Source organism: Mastacembelus armatus, chromosome 9 (genome assembly GCF_900324485.2).
Source record: "Mastacembelus armatus chromosome 9, fMasArm1.2, whole genome shotgun sequence".
Lineage (NCBI taxonomy): Eukaryota > Metazoa > Chordata > Actinopteri > Synbranchiformes > Mastacembelidae > Mastacembelus > Mastacembelus armatus.
Genome location: NC_046641.1, coordinates 8,092,134 through 8,105,470, shown reverse-complemented (window position 1 = coordinate 8,105,470; position 13,337 = coordinate 8,092,134).

The following is a 13,337-nucleotide window of genomic DNA, read 5'->3' as shown; positions in this document are numbered from 1 at the left end:
AATATTCGATAGCATTATGAGGAATGCAGCGGGATCGACCTGCTGCTAATGATTTCTCGATAAGGCAGTTAAAAATGAAGACATTTTCATATTACACTAGAAAATATGAAAGCTTTTTAACTGCCCAGTCTTCTTTTTCTAACCTTTCTTACATCTCTCCTCGTTTTTCTCACCTCATTTTTCTAACCCCCTTATTCCTCACCTCACCTCTCACCTCCCCACTACATCTCCACACCTCTCCTCCTCACCGTCACACTTCAAGCTCCTCTCTCACTTCTCCTCCTCTCACCTCTATCTTTCCTTCTCTCCTTATTTCCTTTGTTAATAATTCAACAGCAGTACACACATGAGTGGTCATCACAGAGCTTCACATGAGGGATCTGGAGGACAAATGAAGCATAAGGTTGGAGGAATTAAAAACTTCCCCATGGCTCTACTACAGGGCCGGAGGAATCTGCTGCCTTCCTGCCTAGCTAAACCCGTCTGTGCATCCTTTCTCTCTCTTCCCCCTGGTGCTAAATATTAGCACGCCTTTTTCAGGGTTGGGTGGGGGTGTGAGGGGGGTCTTTAAATGCTAAGTATGCCCTGAGTAGGGGGGTGGCTGAGTGGGGACCGCCTGGTGACATTTTGTCTCTTCACACGGTTTGTTCTCCCATTAGAGGGCTGCAGAGACAGAGCCAGCGAGGATGCACAACACTCGTTTGTGGATCTCAAAGACAACAAAATAAAACACACACCTGTAAATTATACATACTGACACAATCCACAACATTTACTCTGAATAAACAACTAATGAATAAAACCCCTATTAAAATGAAATACTGGACTGTAGTATGTTTCCACATTCAAATCCACTCAGGATTTTCTTTCTCAGCATGATTATCTAGTATTTGTTTGAAATCAAACTCATGTTGAAGCATCAACAACATTTGTTTAATAAATAATTCTGAGTTTTTCCTTACGTCATTAGTCGCTGCTTATGTAAGTACGTTTGGTTACTTATGGAGGTATAATTCTTTGTTGCCCATGTCCGTTGAGCCAGTCAGTCTCCGGATACTGTTCTTTAAATATTAAAAATCTGAGATTCAGTCTTTCAGACTAAATATCACATAACCCACCACCTATTGTCTGCAAAACTCACACTCCAGTGAGAAGGAAAAAATTAAATGACCAAGGAAATTTTAGGTTGTAAATCATTGAATCATTAAAAAGCTTTGCTTAACAATTCTCAGTTATTTTTGTTATTTTTGTCTTCATCAGCTGCGTCCATGTGACGATGAGCTCCCTGAAACAAAAGGACAAACAAATCTCTTTTACTTTGTTTCTGCCTGATTTAACTCCACATTTTTGTTCACAGACTGTGCAAACTGACCTCACACACTTTATATACAGGAAAAGCACCAGGGCCCGCGACACCTTTAGTGAAGCGTTGTCTCACTCATACAACAGTTTCCTTCCTTCCCACACTCAGCCAGTGAATGTTGAAGATTTACTGGTTTACAGACTGGACACATATCTGGAAAGCTGTTAAAGATACCAAGCAGAGACATGTTTCAGTCCAAGGTTACAGTTTACATCTGCATCACAGCCCGAGGTCACATCAGATCCCACAAAGCACAGAAATATTCCTCTTTTAGCAAACAAAACCTAACACATCCATGAGACTTCCCAGAATTCAGCTTTGTCTGCATTTGTCTGCCCTGTGGGCTTTTAGTTGTCGTCTCATGGGCAGAAACAAGTTAGTTGTTTTACAGAAGGTGTGTTTTGAAATGAATAAACTGACTTCTCCAGTGCTGTTTGGTTACAGGGGTCTGACTCTTGTTTGGCACGCAACATCACCTCCAGATCACAGGGGAAAGAAAACCTGCAGCATGCAGCCACTGGTAAGTATACACTGCACACACAGACAGACACTTTCTGGTGTATTCAGACAAGGAAATCAAAAACAATGGAAACTGATCACATTACCTGACTTCTTCTTTCACGCTTACCCCTTTTTAGTAGCACCTCATGCTCAGATCACAACCTGCATCTTACGCAGAAATCTAGCCTGTTCATCTTCTATTAAAGCTTGTCGTACATAAACAGAACAAGGGAGGAAGAGATGAGCGACAGGCTGACTGTCACTCAGAGGAAGGAAGAGGAAGAGGTGCGATTTGTTCCAACATCCTTTGGATTTCATCACGACAACAGCGTTGTCAGTCAGAGAGCCAAGAAGCGGGCATATGTCAATGCATAGTCGCTATGGCAATGACAAGCGCACTGGTGACTTAATGTGACACATGAAAATGCAACAAACAGACTGCCAGCCCACACACACACACACACACACACACACATACACACACATCAGAGGCAGTGAGGCATTGCAAGACAGGATCACAGTGGACAACACAAACAAAAACAAGACATAAGCAGACAAACAACATTTCAGAGTATGTACTGAGGTGGGCACAAATGCTCATTCTGGCGACACTGGAAGGCATCGTGTGACATCAGAGGGCGGAGCACATGGAGCCAGTGACGCGTCACCGCAGCAGCAGCATCTTATAGCTCATTAATCATTTATAGCACGATTTACCGCCTGCAGGATACACAACTGCACACATGTGCACCTGCACCTTCACACACCTACACACATTTCCACACACAAGTAGTTTTTCAATGTTTTTTTTTTTTTTCAGTCCAGCAGTTTTTCCCTAAACATAACCACAACAATAATTTGACTTGCTTGAACACCACTTTCATATTTGTCCATTAAACATGAGGATACAAACAGGAGACATAAAGCTCAGCACACAGATTGGACATACTGACAAATCCCTCTAAATTCAGTAACTAATTGTCTCTTGGCTGTAGTTTAATACTCAACAGAGAGATATAATGTGACATCGATCCTCTCATCTATTTCTCAACAATAATGAAAATACCCTATGAAATATTCCTATTAAATATCTTTTTAATGCAGAAGTGGATATTATAGTGAAAGAAACTCATAGTTGATCCTTCACAGTAAATATTTGCTAATACACTTATTCTCTACATTATGGCAGCAAACATGTGCCAATGTTTAAAATAAACAGTTCCTCAATATTTGGACTAAATTTGTAATACAGGTGGAAATAAATTTCTTAAAACTATTTATGCTGATGTAAATGACTTGGATAGAAACATATTTTTTTAGGAAACTTGGTTTAACAGTGGGATCTTACGCTGGACCTGAATAGGAAACATGAGCGCAGGTCTGATGTGGTTTTCTCAACGGGAACAAAAGCAACATTAGAACAAAGAAAAAACACTCCTTTATCCTTGTTTTCTTCACAGTGAATACAGTGTGTGCAACTGCTATGAATACACTTTTTTTAAACACGAGACACCTGCCCTATTGTGGCCGAGGCGTACAAGAGCAAAATCACTTCTATTTTCCATCACTTCCACTCAGGAAGTGAGGAAAAGGCACTTTATCGTACACTTGGTTGGAGAATGTTTTTGTAATCAGCTACAAGAACAACTCAGCAAAGAGTGGAAGAGTTTTTAGCAGAGGGTTTACAGGTGTGAAGAAGTTGTTTTTCGGCTTGGGATTAAATAAATACATACTTCATGTCTGCATCCAGTGGTTTTAGTGTGGGGCCTGTCTGACAAGTGGGCCCAGATGTAGTGAGGCCAGACACTCTTTAAGCATTGTCTTCAGCCCTGAGGCTACAGGGCACAGTCTAAAATGAGCAACCAGACTGAAGCAGGAGGGGAAGAAAGAAAGAAGAGAGAAAACAGCACCATCATACCTCACAAACTGTAATACAGTGCTATATCAATTTTTCACTTTTTCACATATCTGTTTAGTTGGTCTCTATATTATCAGCGATATTTCATCTGAACTTTCAGCATCAGGCACAAATACTTGCTGTGAAGAAAAGCTTTATTTAAACTTTATGACATCGTAGTACAGTAGGAGCTACTGTATGGCTCAGAGAGAGCACCAGAGGTGGGGGGATGGAAAAAGCAGCTCAGACCGTCAGGGAGAGGTTTACGTGAGAGCAGATGGATGAGCCTGTCTAGACAACTCTGTGCACAAATGGAGCACTTTACAAGAAAGACCAATCTACGAGTCTCATCCTTTAAAACTCTCCTCCATCCCTGTCTACACACACACAAATATGCACACGTGTTTCTCTTACCTAACCACCATGATCTGTCTGTTTTAGGTTGTCTCGTCAGGCAACAGAGGAACAGGAGAGAGAGGGAAAACAGCAGCGGTAAACAGTCCTTCACTAACATGGTTTTTAGTGGCTCTTTGTTATTTGTTGGTCCTTTCTGACATCTCGTTGGTGCGGGTGCCATGCCAAATTAGTCTCTTCTCTGTTTCCATCATCAGACGCCAGATGTCCACTAAATGAAAACCAGATTACAGCAAGTTCCTAGGTACATTACCTTCAGAGAAAAACATGAACTCTCTGAATTCTCAAAGAATGAGTCTATTTTCTATTACACACTGTACGTGGACATAATCTTCCTATTTTCTGATCCACAGATTTGATTTTCTTCTCAACCCGTTCCCCATGTTTACCTGTTGTCTTTATATATTAAGTGTGACTTGTAATGCACTTGCCACAGCAAGAACAGATTTGTGTTCTACTCACTGCCCTCCTGCTCTGAGTTTCTTGTTTTGACTAAAGTATTGTTCTCACTGAATAAGTGACCGATCACCAACCCCTACCCCAAACAGCAGTTCTTCAGTCATTGTGCAGTCATAACCAGGCATGACAGGCCTGTAAGCTTTGGATTTTTTTGGAGCGATGTGTGTGGGTTCAGACTCTATGCCATTTAAGACTTCCACCCCGCCAAAGGTAAAAATACATTTACACATTTACACATTGACATCTTTGCAATGCCCATCATAAATGAAAATATATTTTGACATTCATAGTGCAAAGAAGTGTTAAATCCTTACTATTGCAGGCGATTTCCATGGCAAATGATACAGATCAACTAAATTTGTTAGTGGGATTACAAGTTTTGGATCCTGCTATATCAGAGTTTAGGCTAGTGTTTGCTGATTTGGCCTGTTCTTTAGGCAGGTTTACACTTCAGCAACCCCATTTCAAAGTAACTACTCAAGATGTCACACAGCACAGTCCGTGTCACCAAAGCCCTTTTCTTGTAATATAAAAAGGAAAACACACAAGTATATGAACCAAGCAATCGAACAGGATGATTCAAGAACAAAATAAAAGTCAGATGTTACCTTTTATCTAATCATAGGTTTAGGCTTTTAATGTGAAATATTGGCAGAAGAGATTCACCTTTGAACTACAAAGAGGCCTTTGCTGGCCACTTTGTAAGATGCATATTGGGTGGGATCAAAATTGTGATTATGTCAATAGGATTACTTCCACTGAAAGAATCCATGTACCTCTTAACAGCTTGGATCATGTTGCACATAAGACAACAGAAAAACAGTGAAAGGGATAGCATGTGACTTGCACAGAAAAATGACATGCATTGCAACCCTCTTATTACTGCAGCTACTAGTCAATTGGTCATGCATCATTTTATCATCTTATTTATTGATGATCACATCAGGGAGATTGGCAGGTCCATTTTGAACAGGATCTAAAAGTTTTGGATCAGTGAAGCAAACTAGAAGCTGCTGTAGAGTGTATAGTGTATTTTGATTCAATTTACCCCTCTCGATGTTTCTAGCCAGCACTGCTTGACAAGAGCGACTTACTGAAGAATGTGAGGCTCCTGCCATTTATTTGAGTTTTTATTTGAGAGTTTATGGTACTTTGGCCTGCAGAGCTCAATTAGTACATTTTAAAAGAATTACCATTTTTTATAAATATTTTCTCACTTAGCAACCAAAGAAGGTGAATCATGGTGTGATGATGTGTTTGCGTTGGGAGAAAGTCTGATTTAACAGCAGGTGTAAATTACAGATTGTGTCATAATTGTTTGTGCATGTTGGGGTGTGCTCGTGTTTGCCTGTGTGTATGCGGCTCAGCGCTCCCAGTACTATGATTGGAGTTATCCATTATTGATGATGTCCTGATGAGATCAATCAAGTCAGAGTTTTCTCGTCTTTTGGCAGCTGAAGATGATAATGCCGTTATGACATACTAATCGTCATGGCATGAATATTTAAATCACAAGAACAGACATTCCATATTCATGACCTCAGTGTTTTTGTTTTGTTTTTTGTTTTTTCTCCGGTCTCTTATCATGCATTTCTTTCTTAACCCCTGCATTTTAGCCTGTATTTATAGAATATTTACTGTCTCCATCTCTTTTTCTATCAATCTTATCTCTAACGCTGGAAAATCATTCATACAGCGTATAACCATTGTGTATTGCTCTGTTCTCTACAGCCGTGTCCAGAAGTCCACAGAGAACCAAACCACATCTCTGTTGCATCTCCATCTCTTCTGTTCTGCTGCTGCATTGTTGTTTTATTTACCTCAGAGACAAACACCATATTTATTCATGACTCCTCACAAAGTGCTGGTAAAATAAACATTTGTTTCTTCCTAATGAAAAGCATGTTTCTGAAATGAGTTGTTTTGTTTTTTGCACAACCCCAAACAACTCACTTTCAATAAAACAAATACATATGAAAATAAAAAGGCAATAATGCGATTAGTTACACTGTAAATGCATTTGTTCCAGCAACTATCCTGTGGAGGCAGGGGCATCAGTAATAATTCATAAACAAAAGAGCTAACTGTGTTTATAATTCATAAGAGGAGAAACATATACCCTCCTGTCATTGCTGGGGCTTGTTGGGCCAGAAATCTCTAAGATGGTGCCCTAAATGAGGAGATGAAGAGTAGCACCGATAAGGCCTTTTTCAAACTCAAGCATACACAAGAACCTGAAATAAAAATGTGAATTATTATTTGTCTACATTGTAAAAAGTTAAAGTCAGCATGGTTACTGTGCAACATGATGTTTACAATGGAAATGCAGTGTGAGCAACTTTTCTACTAATGTTGCTTACAGGTGTGTATGTGTGTGTGTATGTGTGTGTGTGTATACGTTTCAGTACTTAAATGTAGGCAGACATACACACACAACCAAGGCAAGGAAGTGCTGTGTGGGAATATTCACATAGCATTAAAAGATAATGCATTGAGAAATATCAAATATGGCACATATACTGTACGTGTGTGTGCATATGTGTATGCCTTGCAGGTGGGACAAGCAGGTGATCTCTGTTCAAGAGGGGGGAGCTTTGCCTAAGACCAATTCTCAAGGGTGGAGAAACAAATACATATGTGTGGAAGGTAAACCTTTGAGTTTACACAACATGCCATATTTCAAAATAAAGCACAAAAAATGACTTTTACTCTTTAGAATCAGGGATGATGAACCTGATAAACTACTTCAAATCACTTGTATCTTTGAGTCATTTTGAGATTTGAGACTAATCAGCATGTATTACACTTATTTTTGTACTGACAGCCTTTTATAGTGCTGTGACGTAGAAGAAGAAGCTGATTCTGGTATCCCTGGTTCTGGAAGTAAAATCCCCATTCATTTTCTCTGCAGGACTTGTGGTTGGACCACAAAGTGAGCAGGTAACTATGATTCCCAAGGTGCATTTTGGCAAGAAACATCTAAACTAAGTTATGTGCACTCCTGAATTAAAGACACTAAAAACGCAACCTTGGGCTTAAATGAATGCACTTTTTAATTCTGGCAAATCAGCAGCTGCTGTGCCATAGTTTGTTTACAGTCTCCATGACAAAGTATTTTGAGTTTGCTACAAGTCTTATTTGTGCCTCTTATTGTCTTCTTCTCCATAGCGACTGAAGCTCATGGCTATGGTAAATTCATCTGAAAGATGAGATGATTAAAACTATTGGTGTTATAAAAACCTACAAGGTTGTTAAATTATCATCACTGAGGACATTGCTTTAGGAAAACTTTGAAATGGGGAAACATGTCTCCAGAACCAAGGGTTATATCCTTGCACTGGCTGTGTCACAGTTCTCCTGCTTCTTTTTCACACGGATCGCAGCTACAAGTCAAAAATCAGTAGGAGACATGAGCCATGTTACTGTCTTTTTGTTACAGCTTCAGTCTGCAGACTGTTTCTACCAAAGTTCAGCCTCTCTGCTTTGTTTGAATGTGTTTTGTATAAGTACTGACAATAATGTGCATCTTAAAGTGAAGTATAGGTTCTTCTCAGAGGCGGCGGGGAAGGAAGGGATCTAAAAGTAAAGCTTTCTTAGTGGAGCTGTCTAGACCTCTTGGGATCTCAATGAACATTACAAGTGGCTTTTATTCAGACACACACACACACGTTGACACACACAAACAGGCTCCCTGACTTTAATACCCATGCTGTGTTTGTGTATGCTGTGTATGTTGCCTTGGGTGCTGAGGCTTTATGCCCACAGACAGAGCTCTGATGGATGGATGAGTGGCACTGCATTGCATGCTGACTGACCACAGAGGTGGAGATCGAAGCCTCAGGCCCAATAGCTGTATCTCTCTTTGTTCATCTCTCATTGTCTCTGTCTGTCCATCCATTTTAACTAAAACTCCCTCTATCCCAAACCTTTTTTTCATTCTGATGAACCACATTCACTCCTTCACTCATGATCATTTGACTACCTACTGTATTTGATAAACAAACTGCAGTTTTCTCTTTCATTTTTCCCTTTGCCAACTTTTCCACTTCTCTGGTTTTGTAGATGCTCTGTCTGCAAAGATACAGCCAACATTATAACATGCACATACACACACACACACACACACCCCAGTCTCTCGCACCATCACCCCCCTACTCTTGATAGGCCAGAGGGGGTTCCATTAGTCCCTACCACCTGCTGTGAGACACCCACTCATCCTCTCTCCCTACACATGCACACACTGGCATGTACTTGTGCAGAAACATACTGTCCTTACTGACTCACTATTATTCTCTTTCTTATGTGCATAATACAAATATAACAGCCGTGTATTTGCTGTAGTTGTTTGTGGATTTCTGCATGTTTGTTAATTTACAAACTACAATTACTTTAACAACAGTGAAAAAGTACTGCAATTATACACAAAGCAAGAGAGAAAGGAAAAAAGAAATTCCATTATGGTTGTGCAATGATGCTCATATAAAACTTATATGATCAACTAATATACTGTAACTATAAAACTTATATCAACTATAAAAATGTATCAAACGCTGTGTTTTTGAAGAATAATTCCTTTCCATTTATATTTTCATATGGTAACAGTCTGACTATTGTTTATGCTGTTGGATGTGTAAGCCATGAATGTTTTGTATGTCAAACCTTGCATTGCAAAACAAGTGGTAACTACATAGTAGTAATAAAAAGAATGAATAGGTCATTATTGTGATTTTATTTAAAATCTTCCTCTCTTCAGTAAATCTAATCATAGGTATCTCCCTGTCACTATTCATTTTATCTTGCCTTCTCCTTACTTCCCTCCCTCTTCATTCCACCTTCCCACATATTAGTTCTCCGCACCCCACCCCTCCCTCACTGCTACCTTCCCTCTCTCTCCCATGCCCCTCCTCAGCTCAGCAGCCGTGGCGAAGACGGGGCGATGCGCTGCAATTACTCTAATTGGTTGTGACTTCTTCATTTACATGACAAGTGCGCTGCAGTCCTGGGAACCAACGGCCTGCTTTCTGCACCCTGCTGCAGCTCTGGTCATCCCAGGCCCCATGGTCCTGTGAGTTTGGGAAGGTGAGGGGGGAGTACTGTGAGGAGAGATGGAGGGATACAAAGGGGGTCTGGCACTGGATGGTTTGTGGGTTCCCTGTGGGTCTAAAGCTTTGGAGGTTCCAGACCCATTAGAGTGGGCAGCATTAGAAAAGTTTGCAAAAGTTTACATGTTTGATTTTGAGGGGGAGTCCCACAGATCAGCAATGCAGGAGACAATTCAGTTGTAGTTCATGTCCTGTCAAGAAATAAAGTTGAAGTCACTGAAATCCTGATGTCCATGATTGAGGAGGACTGAGTGACATCTTTTAGGGTTTAGGGGTTGATGGGAGTGTTGGATGGACGCCGCAGAACAATGTTGTCTGCTTCTGGACATTCCTCCTGCTCATCGTCACGGCGACGCTGCCACCGAGGCTGCCATCCCTAACAGGGCAGCCACCTCAAACAGTGAAACTACTCATTAGTGTGGCTGGTGTGTGTGCATCGTGCATGCATGTGTGTGTGTGTGTTCCACACTGTTAGTTTAAGCATTATGAGTGTGCTCAGCTGAGCTATTCTTATGGTAATTCAGGAGTTAGGTATTCATTCAGGAGGGCGGCTCTAATGTTTGCTTTGCAGATAAAAAGGGGTTTTTATTACCAGCTGAAGTTCACTTGTCAAGACTAATCTCATTTAAACAGCCATTCTGCAGGGCAGAGAGGGTGAGAGGCAGCAGACACATAACTTCATATTACTCAGCCAGCTGGTAATATGGAGCAGGGCACTGCTAATACATGAAGCACTGGCTTATTGCACTTACATACTGAGAGAGCAAACACATCTGCCTTCTGTGACTATGAATGCATTTAAAGGCAATGTTTCTGTCCTAAAACAATAGTCTGGGGCCCATATAAACATTGAGCTGTCATGATTGATAATGCAATTTCAGTGTAAGTAAGAAATAAAATCAGCAGTCCTCATTCAGTATTTTCATAACCAGACCTGGAGTTTAGATTTCTATATACCTACTCCAGCCTCCAAATTCAAAATCAATCCGACAAATTATTTGACTTGTCAAAATGAATCTAAATCTGCCTTCCTTCAGCTCTCCTGTCTACAATGGCTTTTTGGTTTAAAGAAAAGAGAAGAAGTTTTATTGTCATTGTACAACGAGATTCAACGAAACTTTGTTTAGCAGCAATATCCTGTAGCAGCTACAGCATCGGGTCTATGTGCAAAATGTAACAAAGTGCAGAAATAAAAAATAAAAACAATACTAAAATAAATACAAGATAAAAACAATACTGCCTAATATAAGATAGGATGCACTAGAGCCACTATCAACAAAAAAATCTGCTGACAGTACCAATGAGCTCTCAAAATACCGCACAAAAACTCCTCAATAATCATTTCTTGGTACCAAAATGAAATCAAAACCAAAAATTGTGAAGGCTGTCATTTTATAGGACAGCAGACCTGCCAAGTATAATTTGTAATGGACCAATCCAGTTAATCTCTTGTAGTTTGAAAACTGCCCACGTGTGTAAATCCCCACTGGTCTTCTCCCCTCTGGTGAGCTCCAAAGGGGCTGACCTGACATGAGGTCAATGATGTCAGTTTGGACCTCTGGTGACCCCTGTGCATGACCTTTGACCACTGACAATTCAAACCATGGACCATCTCACTCAGGGGTCAAAATCAAAACAGAGAACAAGTGGCACTGACAAGAGGTAAAACAAGCCTGGTCTTGGGGCTTTCTTTGTTATGATTGCTGCCTTTTTTCAAGCTACAGTAGCAGGACAAGTCAAAACAGTAAATAATCCACTGTATTTTCAGCTCAGTTGTTAGTTAATGTTACTGACTTTTATGAGGAGGTGCAGAAACGTGTGATTTTTCTGTAGAGGGGGAAGAAAAGAGGTGAAAATGGGTTGAGGAGGGTGAAGAAATGTTACCTGCATTAAAAGGAAGTGCTTTTTCGCATGTGATCACATTGTACCTCCCTGTGTGATGAATATCTAATTAGACTTTTTTCAATATACATTTTGAAATCCAATTAGTCCACACAAAACGGAACGTTGCTCTCCCAAGGTGACAATAGATTAAAATAGATTGGCAATTTCAACTGATCCTTTAAAGGATGCTTCATCTTACTTTTTCTCATTACTCTATCGCTGTCAAAGCATACTCCCCGATTTCCAGGCATAAAAAACACTATCACCACCATTGCTACTAATCCCAGTTATGTACTTCCTCCTTTGATATGAGAAATCTTTTTTGTCTGTTTGTTTTGCTTTTACTAGATTAAAACCTGAGTTTTGGGAATATCTGATAAGTTCAAAACACACAACTATGACAACATTTTCCCAAGAAAATAAAGATCATTGTGTTTTAATATAACATCTGCAGTCACTAGTGTAGTGTAGTGTCAGTTCAAATAAAACTGGGTGGAAAGGCCTCGTTTACCTAAAAAAAAAAAAAAAAAAAAATCCTTTCAAGAAGCCTGTTTGACAGCACTTACTCCTGAGTTTATTTTCTACTCTTCTAACCATGTGGATGAACGAACAAATGCTCTGTTCTCTACACAATAACAAACATATCTGTATGTATGTAAATATAACTGTTCATTTTTTACATTTAATTCCATCCATCTATCCATCCATCCATCATCTATACCCACTTATTCCTAACCAGGGTCACAGGGATCAGCTGGAGCCTATCCCAGCTCTCTTTGGGTGAAAGGCAGGGGTACACCCTGGACAGGTCACCAGTCCATCACAGGGCCACATAGAGACAAACAACCTCACACACTCACACTCACTCCTATGGGCAATTTAGAGTCACCAATCAACCTGACATACATGTTTTTGGACTGTGGGAGGAAACCAGAGTACCTGGAGAAAACCCACACAAGCACAGGGAGAACATGCAGACTCCACAACCTTCTTGCTGTGAGGCAACAATGCTAACCACTCATCCACCATGCTGCCCTACATTTAATTCATGTTGTACAAATGAAGTAAACAAACATTTCATTTCTAGCTGCCATTGTTGTAATACATAACTATGCTCACTAGACCTCTGGCAAATATTTGGGGAGTTTTGTCCTTTTTTTTTCAATCAAAAACTACCTCTACTCCAGATGGTCAGTCCTCTCCTGTACATACATGTACTGTGGCACCTTCAAACGCCGTAATCAGAAGAGGTTTCATGCCACCGATCACCTTTGTTAGTCGCTATCTGTGTGTGACTGTGACCTGCTTACAAGGAGTTTGGAGCAGAGTTGCTTTGAGCTTGCATCACTCAGACCTGCAACGGTGTTTGCATGGCTTCCTCACTTTGAGCTAATGCAGCTATCAAAGGCAGCGCCTGGGAAACATGCTGGTTCTGTAGCTCGCTCGTCAGCTTGTATGTGAACTCAATCGAGCCCGCCTTCAGTCTTATCTGTCTCGCAGTGTACAGACACCAACACATTTCACTAGAAAATCAATTCTTCTTTTTTTTTTTTTTACTTCCTCCTCTCTTCACTTTGCCTGAAGGAAGCTTTGGCAGTCATAAATGCCAGTATCACTGCGTTATAAAAGCCCGATTGTTTTTTTGTATTCTCTGAAAGCTTTGTGTCCAACAGAGATAGTGTGTTACAGTAGGTGTGCTCTCAGAGAAAGCTGTGTG